Below are 12288 nucleotides of genomic sequence, written 5' to 3'. Positions count from 1 at the left end.
GGAGAAGTTTCAGAGTCCTCCGTGGCTTCTCTGAGTTACAGGGGGTCTCGGCATAGCAGTGCATGTCCATATAACGGTTGCAAATGGATACCACTTTATGACACCAAAAAACATCCAAATACCTCTATGCTGCTCGTATGTAATGTCCGTCTTGTATTGAAGCCCCGAAATGCGAAATAGTTCCGAAAAAAAAGGTCTATATTTCAAGCTTGTTTGTAGCGGAAGCTCCTCTTCCTGGCCCGTCCAAATCAACTAGCTTGAAATATAGACCTTTTTTTTTTTCGGAACAATTTCGCATTTCGGGACTTCAATACAAGACGGACATTACATACGAGCAGCATGGAGGTATTTGGATGTTTTATGGTGTGTCTTTTTGTTAAGAAGAAAAGTGGTATCCATTTGCCACCGTTATATTGACATGCACTGCGACACCAAGACCCCCTGTAACTCAGAGAAGCCACGGAGGACTCTGAAACTTCTCCCAGCCCTTTGTTGACATGAGGGTGAGTAGATAATGAGTGCAATTTGAATTTTGGGTGAACTATCCCTTTAAAGTACTGTTGTAGTAACAGGGAAACCCCAAAATGTGTTCAGCAAAGTGAACATGTAGGTCTTTCACTTTAAAAACCTGCTGGCTCTGCCTCTCGGAGCTATCTTCTCGTTTTTCTGGCGGCTCCATCTAAGACCACAAGAGACGTGTTTGATTTGGCACCAGGTTTGGAAACAATGCAGACAGAACGAAAACAGAGCTAAATGCGATCAAATCCCATATCTTCATTAGATGACAGTGCTGAAAGACATACATGGGAAAAGCAGATACTGATGTTGCTTTTTCATCTCCTCTGTCCATTAAAGCTACGCTCAGCTCTTTGAAGGCTCGGTGGGTCTGGCTCTCTTCTTAATGTCTAAAAAACTGCACCCAAAACACACATAGGGCCGATCATGTCCCTTTGCCAAGTTGATGTCTACCAACACGGAGCCGAACCCACTATAAAAACACCAACGGCTCTCCTGTGTTTTCCGGTGGTCACATAGGCCACTCGTTCTTTTGCGCTTTCTCTCTTTTGTCCATTATCAGACCGCTTTCCAGCGTCCACCCACCCATCCTCTTTCCTCAGGCAGGGCCAGTCTGGGCTTTGGACACATTAGGCAACAGCAGTGGAGAACCCACCCAACTCATCAGCAGTGAGAGAGTTACAGCAGGAAAGAGCAGCCGTTAGTGCAGGACGTGAACAGACAAAAACAGAAGATTTGGGGCTCACTTGGGAAATGGTGCTGTACACAGATAAAAAACATGGCTTTGCTGATAATATCTGAGAATTTCTAGCCATTTTCTGTCATTATGTGGTCGGCTCTACAGTTGACACTCGAAAATGGGGCTGCAAATCATATCGAAATCCATCAATATGTTACTTTCTTGATTTATCGATTCATTGTTTAACATTTCTCAGAACCGAAGCAGAAACCATAAAACGTGTTTTGTGCAACCAGCAGTTTGATAAAACTGGATATATTCAATTTACATACATCACATGCCATATAAGACTCAGAAAAACAAAACAAAAACCAATCATATCTGAAAAGTAGAACCAGGGGAAACTGTGAGGCTGAAATCTGGCGTGTTCACACGGACAGTGTCTACATCCTAACATAGATGTCTGACTGTAGTACAAAGTTCCCAAGTGGTATCTTCAGCATTTCTTGGCATTCAGACTGCAGTTTGGCATGTGCAGGAAGCGTTGACGACAGCGAGTGTGTAACAGATCTGGTATCAGTGTCAGTTGCGTTGGGTTTGTACGACTTTTTAAGACCGAACACTCTCGGCACATCTATGGCAAGAGGGGGAAACATGTCAGTCAGTCATTACCTTCACTTAAACCAAGCTAATCTTTGTCACACTGTACTTTTCTTAACACTCTGTAATTCTTTCATTTGGACAGATTTTGGTCCAGCTCTATATCCACTACCACAGTAGTCCTGGATGATAAAAAGACTTTGACCTCGCATCCATCCCCGGAGTACAATTCATGCCTCATTGGACTTACAGAGACTGTGTTGTTCTAAGAGTATGTCGGCTCAGCTGGGAGGTAACATGACACAGTGGTAGTCAGTGCTGGACGAGTGGTGGTGTATACAATGTAAGGCACTGGCAAAGCCCTTGGCCTCAGTAGCCATTAAAGCAGAATGCTTGAAATGGCCCCTGTCCTCTGGCCTCTGAGTGAACTGACCCCCTGGGAATTCGCAGCTCGGGTCTCTAGCCCCAAACTCCCACAGCTTATCTCACATTTTCACAAGCCACAGGAGAACTGAGGGACATAATGACTGGAAATGAAAGGCTGTGTTTTTGAACAAGCTCTCGCTTTAAGAGAGATTTTTATGTACAAGTAAATAGGCATAATCTCCCCCCATTACATGAGTGTGTCGCGGAGGGATCTATTATTGTGCATGAAGAGATCTTTTATTGTGCAGATACAGGATGACTTTCTTCTGGAGGCACAGGCCTATACACTGTTAACTAACTGGAGCGCTCCCAAGACTCACAGAAAGCTTAGATTAGAATTGCCAGAGGGTGTTCAGTAACACTTGGCCTAAGCTTTTATTATCCCTTGATCAATGCTGCCAATTGCCCCACCCGAATCCACACACCCCTGCAGTCACTTACTCCCTCCTGACCCTGCTTTTAATTCCTGTATTTATGGAACAGAGGAGTTCCTGAGCTCCAGCTGAGAGGGACACCGGCTAGTGTTAACGGCCTGCTACCTATAATTTTATGGAAAGAGACCCAACAACTGTTCCTTACATGACGGCAAGTTTACAAGAGAAAACTTGTGACAGGTCATTCTCTGCTCAAAAGGCCTCCACTGTGTAAATCCTCGTATAAACATAAAGGCCGCTCTATCTGATCTGAGATCAGAATACAGCAAGTCTGGGATTTATGTTATTTAAAGAACATTACAATGAAGGTGGAGATATGAAACAGAAGGTTTCAATAGCTTATGGCATTTGAAAGAGAGAGAAAAAAACCCTTCCTCTGACATAGTGTTGCAAAAAGCTGAACTCATGAGCAATAAAACACACCCTCGCTCACTTTAATACAGTCAGGAGTTTTGCTGCTACAGCCTTGGCCAGTAGCTGACGATGGCTCAAGTAAAGCTAATGACTGTTAGTGAATCAGTTTACTGACTTTATGACTTCTGACCAACCTTTCTCCCTGTGCTCAGTTACACATATGTATGGCATGTCACAGATTTTGTTTTTATCACAAAAGTAAAACACAAGGTTTCACTGTTTTCCTGCTCTGAGAAAAAAAAAACAATTGACCAATCAGAGCTTCGTGGGGTTTCCAAAGTTGAGGTCATTAGTGCAGTTTACACCATTCTTTCATCAGGTTGGGGCCGTTTATTTCTGTCAGGCACAGGCCAAAGTTATTTTCTTTTCAGATTTTCTGTGTGAAATAAAAAAAGAAGGTACATTTCTTACAAGGCCACCTTTAAAAAACAGTCTGAAGCCTCCTCTCATCCTCCCGTGGACAGAATGACTTATTAACGCTGTAGAGATGCCAGCACACTCAGCGGGAAGCAGCTGTTTTCCAAGCACTTCTCACCATACTTTGGAAACTGTAAATTCTCTACGTATATAGGATGAAAATCTGCATGTTGGGATCTTTTATGACACACTTGATAAAACTCTTCCTCCCTGTATGGATATTCATATAGTCAAGTCACAGGACAGAGGACAGCTTAGCGCTCTGTATGTTTTGAAAGAAAACAACTGGGAATCGAACCTTCACCTTACACCTTGACAACACCCTCTCTCTGCGGAAAAAGGTTTCGGCCAATGCGCTATCTCTGTGTTTATGTTCGCACTCAGGAACCATTCATTTAATGCAGCAGAGCGTAACTCGCCCCCTCGCCAACCATTTTTCCCCTTGATTTCCCCCCAAACTTGCTACTTAGACTTTCTCCAACGACTGATGCTCGCGTGTCCTAGCAACATAAAGACTGCAGCTGGATTAATCAACCTGACTTGTAGTTCAACATCTTTTATAGATTTCGACCTGAACTCGTGCTGAGCTGTGCATGAGCTACACTCTTAGAAATAAAAGTGCTAACTAGAACCTATAAGGTTTTTTGGCTTGTCCCCCTCCTTGTCTCACAGGAGAACCCTTTTTGGTTCGTGGTTCCTGGAACCCCTTCAAAACAGGCTTTTTCAGAAGCAAATGGTTCTGGGTAGGAGCTGAGCCCTTCTAGAAGAACCCTTATTTCTCAGAGTGTATATGGTACTCCTATTGCTGCGAGCTCCGACTCCAACATGTTCATCTGATCAACAGGATGGCAACGCACCAAGTTGCCCCCTTCGTGCTCACAGAGCAGCTCTGCCGTGGTGGTGGTGGGTGCGGGGAGGATGACGTCAGGCTACAAAAGGCTCTGATCCTCAGTTTAAACGCCTCATGCTTGGCTGAAATGCACAAGAGCTCCACTCTCAGCCAAAACCGTTCCCCTCAGAAGCGTATAGCACTAAGCCCGGTCGTGGGAAGTCTTTATTAACTCGTGAGCGAAACGCGCACACAGCTCTCCTTTTTAGGACAATGCCTGTTTGGAAGACTTGCAGGTTGAGGCCATTTCATTCAAGGGCTGAACTCCGGGGAATCTTAAAAGCTTTTTAGCTAAGTGATGAATGGATTCAGCCTGTCAAAGGTTCGGGTTACGTGTGTATACTGAGACAAAGGGAGACAACTTGAAATTGAGAGAATTTACAGTAATGTCTGCAGCATACAGCAGACATGCACTCAAGCAGTTTATCTCAGCCTGTCCTTGAAAAAAAGTCTAGAAGTGAGACTATTACTGAGATGTTTAGTGCGTAACTCTCTGCCAGATCGACTACAGGTCAAACTCGAGCAGCTGCTCAGCTCACAATAGGTTAGCAGATGTTGGGAAGCCTAGAAATAACAAGCTGTGTAGGAGCAGGAAGAGTGTCATCCAGTTGTTTTTTTTAGAGACCTCTCTGCAGAAGTTCAGCGATGAACTGCTTCACTCTGTCCTCACGCTCCTAAATCTTTCTCAACACTTCTCATGGCAGAAAGATCAGAGTCTGCATCTGCTTTGTCATCATTGCTTCTTGAAAAACACACTTATCTTTATTTGTAAAAGAGAAGATTGTAGCTCTATAATAAATCCCATGGCGTATCCTCATCTTAAACAGCGTTCTTTTTGGTTTATCAACTCGACTGCTAAACTCACTCTTATCTAAAAAACACACCCATTACGTTCTGCCAAAATCTATGAAGTTACAGTTCCTCAATTCACTGCTGTGACTAACACTGAAAAAAAACTTCCTTCAAGGACACTGTCAAGGACTCCTGAGTGAGAATGAGGTCAGTTGCCTCTAAAGCTGGTCATTCAAGATGCTTATGTCCTTTTCCTCTTGTTTTTTGTTACTTTAACCACACCTTGCTTTTAGTTCCTGCATCCATTATAATGCTTCTGTAGCTTGCCTCTTCAAATGTGTTTTCCACCTCTAGAAACCTTCTTTTTTTAGGGTCCGGGCAGCTAAGCTGCCGGGACACTATTGTATTCCTAGGAATTCTTCTTCTTCTTCTTCTTCTTCTTCTTTCTTTCTTTCTTCTTCCAAGGAAGTCATACTTCTCATGGGCGAAAACTCACCAAACTTTGCACAAAGGTTCAGTCCCATGCCAGATTCACTCAACTCCAAGGACATGTGCCCCCCCCTCCTAAGGGGGGCACAATAAGCGTTTAAATTTAAAAACTTTAAAAATTCCTACCAAACCAACAGTAGATGCTACAGTGTTGAAACTTCACCACGATGTAGCCTCAATACTGCTGAAACTTTTGTCCACTTAAACTTATTACAAATTATGAAGTCCATCACTCTGTTTTTTTCAATAACTGTAAAACTTTTAAAATGTATCTCCTCCCACAATTTTTGCTCAATTGACACCAAACTTGCTACAGAGCATCTCCAGACCGTCCTCCACAAAACTTGTTTCTCGGATTTTTGATTAAGCAAAAATTGAGCCTACAGTGCATGAAAACGTTTGACTGTAAACAGTACTGTAAACATATACCATCAAATTCTTGCTAAATACATTTTCAAACTTCCTGAAAAAAAATGACAATATTCTGGAGTCATGGTTGATGAAGTTTAGCAAATATCAGAATTTTAATTCAAAAACTGAATTTTCTAGAACATTTTGAATTCTGCTCTCATGGGAACAACTGCAGTCAATGTGAGAGTGGAATTTATAAACATCAGATTTTCTCTTATGAAGCAAAACACTTATCATTAAAAACAAATCACCAACATTTCCATGCTGTCAAGATGCAATTTATGTATTATCAGATTTTTGTTTAGATGACTGAATTATTGACATTTTGACCATTTCATCACAACAGCTGCCCGGGCACTGACTCACCTGAGTGGATAAATGAAGCTACACAGCAGGTCTCACTACCAGCCAATTAGCTCAGCGAGTTAAGAGCTGGTTCTTGGTGTCAGAGGCTGTGGGTTCGAGACCCAGCAAGGCTGATGATGATGATGATGATGACAGATCAAAATGTCACATGTCCTCAAGCTGTTTTGCTGTCTAGATGCAATTTATGTATTAACAGATTTTTGTTTAGATAACAGAATTTCTGACTTTTTGACCATTTTTGAAATCTGGGTTCACAACAGCTGCCCGGGCATTGACTCCCTGAGTGGATAAATGAAGCTACACAGCAGGTCTCACTACCAGCCAATTAGCTCAGCGAGTTAGGAGCTGGTTCTTGGTGTCAGAGGTTGTGAGTTCGAGACCCAGCAAGGGTGATGATGATGATGATGACAGATCGATATGTCAGATGTCCTCAACATGAAATACAAGACAATTGTCCTAATTGTCGCGTCACAGAAAGCCTCTAAGTTTAAAAATCCAAATAGCTTGGACTGGTCCATGCGCGAAGGCTCCGAACATCTTAGACTCATAGTAGATGTTTGACAAATACATATCATTATTTTACCTCAAAAACAGATTTTTCTTTTTACTGTGGTTTCAAATCTGCCTACACGACAGTGAATGGCTTACTCAATTTGTGAAGCCACTGTTGTATGCCACTTGTCAATTAGCTCAGTGCGATAGACAACAGTCTTTGATTCCCGAGGTTGTGGGTTCAATCCTCAACTGATGCAAATTGGACATTATAAGGTCAACTGTCTTGTCTTCCTATCCTCCTGTTTGTTGCTCAGAATTGCCTAAATTTGCCCAAAAGTAGCCCGGACCCGACCCATCGCTGCGCAGCAGCTATAATTTTTTAATTGTTCTTGCACCTTTTTCACATTTAATGCCAGCAGAAGAAGCTTTAAACCAACACTACTGCTAAGTAGTTACATCATATACAATATCATATTTACACATCCAGCAGACACCAAGCAATGTTAACATTTATTTTAGCTCTACTTTGGTCTCCACCAACAAATTACCCAGGGTTAACATTTCCTGCGTTCCTGCACTGGTTCTTTGCCTATTACATTGTTTGCCATTTGGCAAGATGTGCACACTGGGTTTATTGGAGCTTTGTGATTGAACACAAAGTTGAGGGTGAACCACAAGCAGCATGATGTAAAATCAAAACAGTGAGATCAAAGGTGCTAAACACCTGTAAAGAAGGTTAATAGTTCTCTGTGAGGTCATCACTTATGATATCACAGCTGGTTATCTGATCCCAGTCCAAGTCCAATATTCTCCCCTGTTTCAGCTCCGTTTGTGGTTGTCATGTCATGTCCTGAAGGAAATAGCAGCTTGATGCTCAGTGTTCACCAGCCGGTCACTAACTTTGTCTAACTCAGCAGATCCAGTGTGTTTGAACCAGAGCAGTAACATTGTTTAAGTGACTGCTGATAAAGTGATACAGCTCCTTAAAGACAAAAGGAGCCGCAGACTCAGGTCATCATTCTCTAAAGGTTCAACACAAAGAGCGATTCATTCCAGTACATTATAATAAGGAAACAGATAATTAAGCAAGTTAAAAAATCTTGTCTGAAGTGACGGATATGCATCTATTAAAGTAATAATGTTTTCAATAGCAGGTCTGGAAAAAAATGAAATGATGCAAGTCAACAAATACTCCCTTCATCCTGTCCAAAGCCAAATCACTCTGACTAATATTAAAATGCCACATTACCAGTTCATACCAAACGTACTGTATGCAGTACGCCTTTGAAAACCCTTCACTCAACATGTAGCCATGTTTACTCCAACCACTGGAAAATGCTCCAGTCTGTCTGATGTTAGCAGCGGGTTCTCTGATGTCCGTCCAGCTCCACGCACCAGCCTGATAAATCACACACTTTACACACTCCACAACCTGTTGCATAAAAACAAACAGTGCCCAAAAAACAAACTGAACTAGTGCAGCACTGCAGAGCGCTCGTAGCTCACTGCACAACTCTGCCTAGTATAAAAAAGGCAAATATGTTCCTGAGAGCTAATCCAGGGTTGTTTCTGCTTATTAAGCTAATTTGGTTAGAAATAAAAACAAATGTGTGGATTTACAGGGCTGTACACTCATGGTCATTAGGAGTAAATCATGCTTTCAGTAAACAGTACACCGGGCTTGCCTACAATGAACTTCTGCACAAATAAATCAAAGCCCCCTCTGACTGATGGTGTAAAACCTTCACTCATCACTGTGACATTTGGACAAAAAATGGACAGTGTATTTTAACACCAGACTTGTGGGAACATTGAAAGTGTGAACGTAGAAGAATTTCTTGTTCTCCATTTCTACATCTCCCACATTCCCCATTTTTTCCCTTCTCCCTTCTTCTGTCCAACCTTTTTCCATCCCCATTTGTGTCCAGTTTGATGAAACATTTACAACAAACATCACAAATAAATGCTGCTGTGCATTCTTCATACAGATCTCAGTAAACCACAAGAATCCTTTGTGCAGTTTTTAAGCTGCTGTTCCTGTGAAAACACAACTCAAACAAATTCTAACCTTTAGCAGCACTGAGAGTTGCTACAGTAGATACGGGAGAGTGTTGCAATGTGTCCCTAGAGCAAACACATATTTCCTCCTGGCTAAAACAGAGAAGCGCCATCACGTAACTGACAGGAAACGTATACCATCTGTACTGTCATGCATGAGGCCGCCTTGTGTATAAACACCAATAAATAGCATGATGCTCTCAACGCATCGCACACACACAAAACATTTATTTGCAGAAGTACACGCTGCCTGTTATTCCAAATTCTTGTCTCGCACATTAACGTTCATAGTCTGGAGCACAAAAACAAACACACACATACACACACACACACCTCTCCGCTTGAGACTCTCTGTAAAACGACTCTCCCTCAATAAAGATCCCACGGGTGCAGATAAGGAGATATATACGTCTCTTACGCCTTGGAGAATGCAAGTGTATTGAATTTATTGCTTTTTAAAACAATGTTCACGTAAACACAAATTGCAGGAAACTTTTATGGTCTCACTTGCATCATGAAGAAGGTATTCAACATTTGACCCATGGACAGTTAAAACCACAGCTGGGATTTATAAAGGAGGAGAGAAAGGTGCCTCATTTCCCCGGTGGAAATTGGCAGATGGAGTAGGTTTACTGCTCAAACATACCAAATTCATCAGCGTGTTATTTTTACTACAGTCTATCAACAACAACTTGATTTAACGCCAACTCTAACTCTAACTATATCACTGTTATATCCGGGTCTAAAAAAAAAAAAGGTCCAGCCGGGCCACTTATAAATATACGGATGTCTTCCCTTGTATATCAGTTCCTCTGCACTCGGCTCCCACATTGTGATACTCTCAACACATTATTTGTATCCCTGCTATTTTCAGTCTTATTACAGCATCTAATTTGAGAGAATTACAACCGTTTACACTCTTGAAATGACCCCAAAGCTGTAAAGTTGAATTCTAGAAATTCAGGAGCAGTAAATTAGTCTAAATGGTCCCGTAATACAGCCTCTTCATTTTCCAAATTCTTGACCCAGGGCTGCCGTCATTATTGTGTCTATCTACGTTTAACCCCTTGCTGATCTCTATTGTAATCTGACTGATGAGTGCGGAGTCACTGCACGGACACATGCAAGGCTCTCCTAGGAAGCAAAACAAACCTTTTAGTGAAAAAAAAAGAAGAAGAATCCAGATGAGGTCCTTTTAAGGAAGCAGCTCTGTGGTTTCAGAGCTGGGAATCCAATAGAAACAAGGTGGATTTAGTCGCCAGTTCAATATGTTTTATGTTATAGGTAATACTGGGGGGAAAACTGATAGTGCTACTATAAATAATAAGTTTCCCAATGATTTCAGGTGCTCAAATATAACAGCTGGGGTTGAATAATGTAGTTTTGTGTGTATCAATCTTTCATTAACATCTGGTTTTATTGATGAACTTATTAACTAAAGGCAATTGAATCACATTACTGAATATTGTTGCCATTAACAACAAACAACAAGGATCTGAAGACTTCCTGTCTCTAAGAGATTAACTTCCCCTAACATCCTGATACTTACTCTTGCTACATAAACAGGATGTTTGTTATCTTTATTCTTTAATTAATTAAAGAAGAGTGAAAAGTGGTGAAAGAAAGAGGATTGCGAGTTCTGCATCATGTTCTGTAATTACAAGCTTTTGTTTGAAAATTAGCCCTTCACCCTCAGGAGAAAACAATCAGCTGATGGATGAGCTGCCACCGTGGAGGAGCGGCTCTGAATGTGCAGTTTTGTAACGGAGCTCAGTGTGTTTGTGAGCACGAGACTACTCCATCCTGGTGATAGAAGAGCTCTCCAGATGCTTCCTGCAGCTGATTTCGTCACTGTGCACAAACTGCGGCGCGCTCTTATACGACCTGTTATTGTTGGAGGCATTTTAAACAAAACCTAGCGGCAGCAAATTAGTTATATGATGGCAGGTTACAGTCGTTGCCGCACATAAACAAAAGTCCTCTGTGTACATTTACTTCCTTTGTGGTGGATCTTGCCTGCTTATAAAGGAAACTGAGTTTTGATGCTGACGCCACCACATCAGTAGGCCTATACGGTAATATTAACAAATGGGTCAAGTACTGGGAAATGATGACAGAGTTACTGCCAGGAAGTTAAGGAAGTGTCACGAAGATGCCAAATGATCAAGTAGCCTTTTGTTCTATCTTGGTTGGTGAAGCACAGGCGATGTCTCATTATGACGCTCCGACTGTACGTGCACAGGGGTTCACGCCGAAGACTCGCATGCACGCACGTTTCCTTCTGCAGTGGAAGCGGGAAACATGGCAGGAGAGACTCTTTCATTGTGGTCAGACTTGGCCACCCATTACGCTGTCTCGCAATGGCACTGTGTGGCAGTAACGCGGCCAAAAGACTGCGGAAACATTTTTACCCAGCATGCTCGGCTGCCAGAATCAACAAATCATCAAATATGGTCCCTGTAGATCTGAGTACCAATGGATTTACTATGGCAACAACACAGAGTGGGAATAATGAGCGGCCATACCAAAAATAAGAGTTCGCTTATATCTTAGATACACAACTTCATGAGAAATTTGACTTGTTTTACTGCAACAAAAGTCTGTTGGCCGTGCACTCCCAAGACAAGCCTGGAGAAGAAGTGTCTAATGTTCACTCTGGCATGTCCATGTAGGGAAATCCTGACCAAAATATTACCCTGAGCTAAAATTAACCTGAATAGCTCTTCTTCAGAATTCAGTAAATGTTATCAACACCAACACTCGCAGACAATGGACTGGGTACAATTGATTTATGTGACAGCGTCTGTGACATTTTCCCCTTGCTATAATATTTCAGCAGACTGCTGTAGTATTTTTTATCCATTACATTCTTAATAAATACTGTAGGTGCTTGACTGGTTGCCATGTGTAACAGAAACAGCTGGGTTTGATTACCTTCCTGCTATACGCTTTCATTGTATCAGCTCTCTTGGCCCGAGGTAAATGAAACCGGGGGGAAAGGCATCAAGGGAATGGGACGTTTCTATTGAACTGTAAAGAGGCAAACAAAGCAGGCAGTGTGGTGGTGACCCAGCTCGGGCGTTTTTCAAGTGTCAGACAGTGCTGAGGCTCTGGGACTTTGTTTAGCTGGAGACTCTTTGCGATGCGGCGACAGGAACTGCTGCTTAGCTTTACTCCCCAGAGTTTCCTGTTTGTCTGCGGAGAGCAGACTTGGGTCAAACAGTGAGTGCAAATGATTTTTCACATTTGTTTTGGCTTACTGTGAGGGACAGATTAGAGGACTTAATGGCATAAGGCAGCTC

The 12288-nt window shown here is 42.2% G+C and overlaps 1 protein-coding gene across 1 annotated transcript in view; it reads right to left on the bottom strand.

Moving 5' to 3' along the window:
• Positions 1 to 12288, bottom strand: part of itga9 (integrin, alpha 9) — a 49698-nt gene that overhangs the window by 17162 nt on the left and 20248 nt on the right. The window lies entirely within an intron of this gene.

This window comes from Trachurus trachurus, assembly GCF_905171665.1.
Source record: "Trachurus trachurus genome assembly, chromosome: 15".
NCBI lineage: Eukaryota > Metazoa > Chordata > Actinopteri > Carangiformes > Carangidae > Trachurus > Trachurus trachurus.
This window is presented reverse-complemented; position numbering and strand designations above follow the sequence as displayed.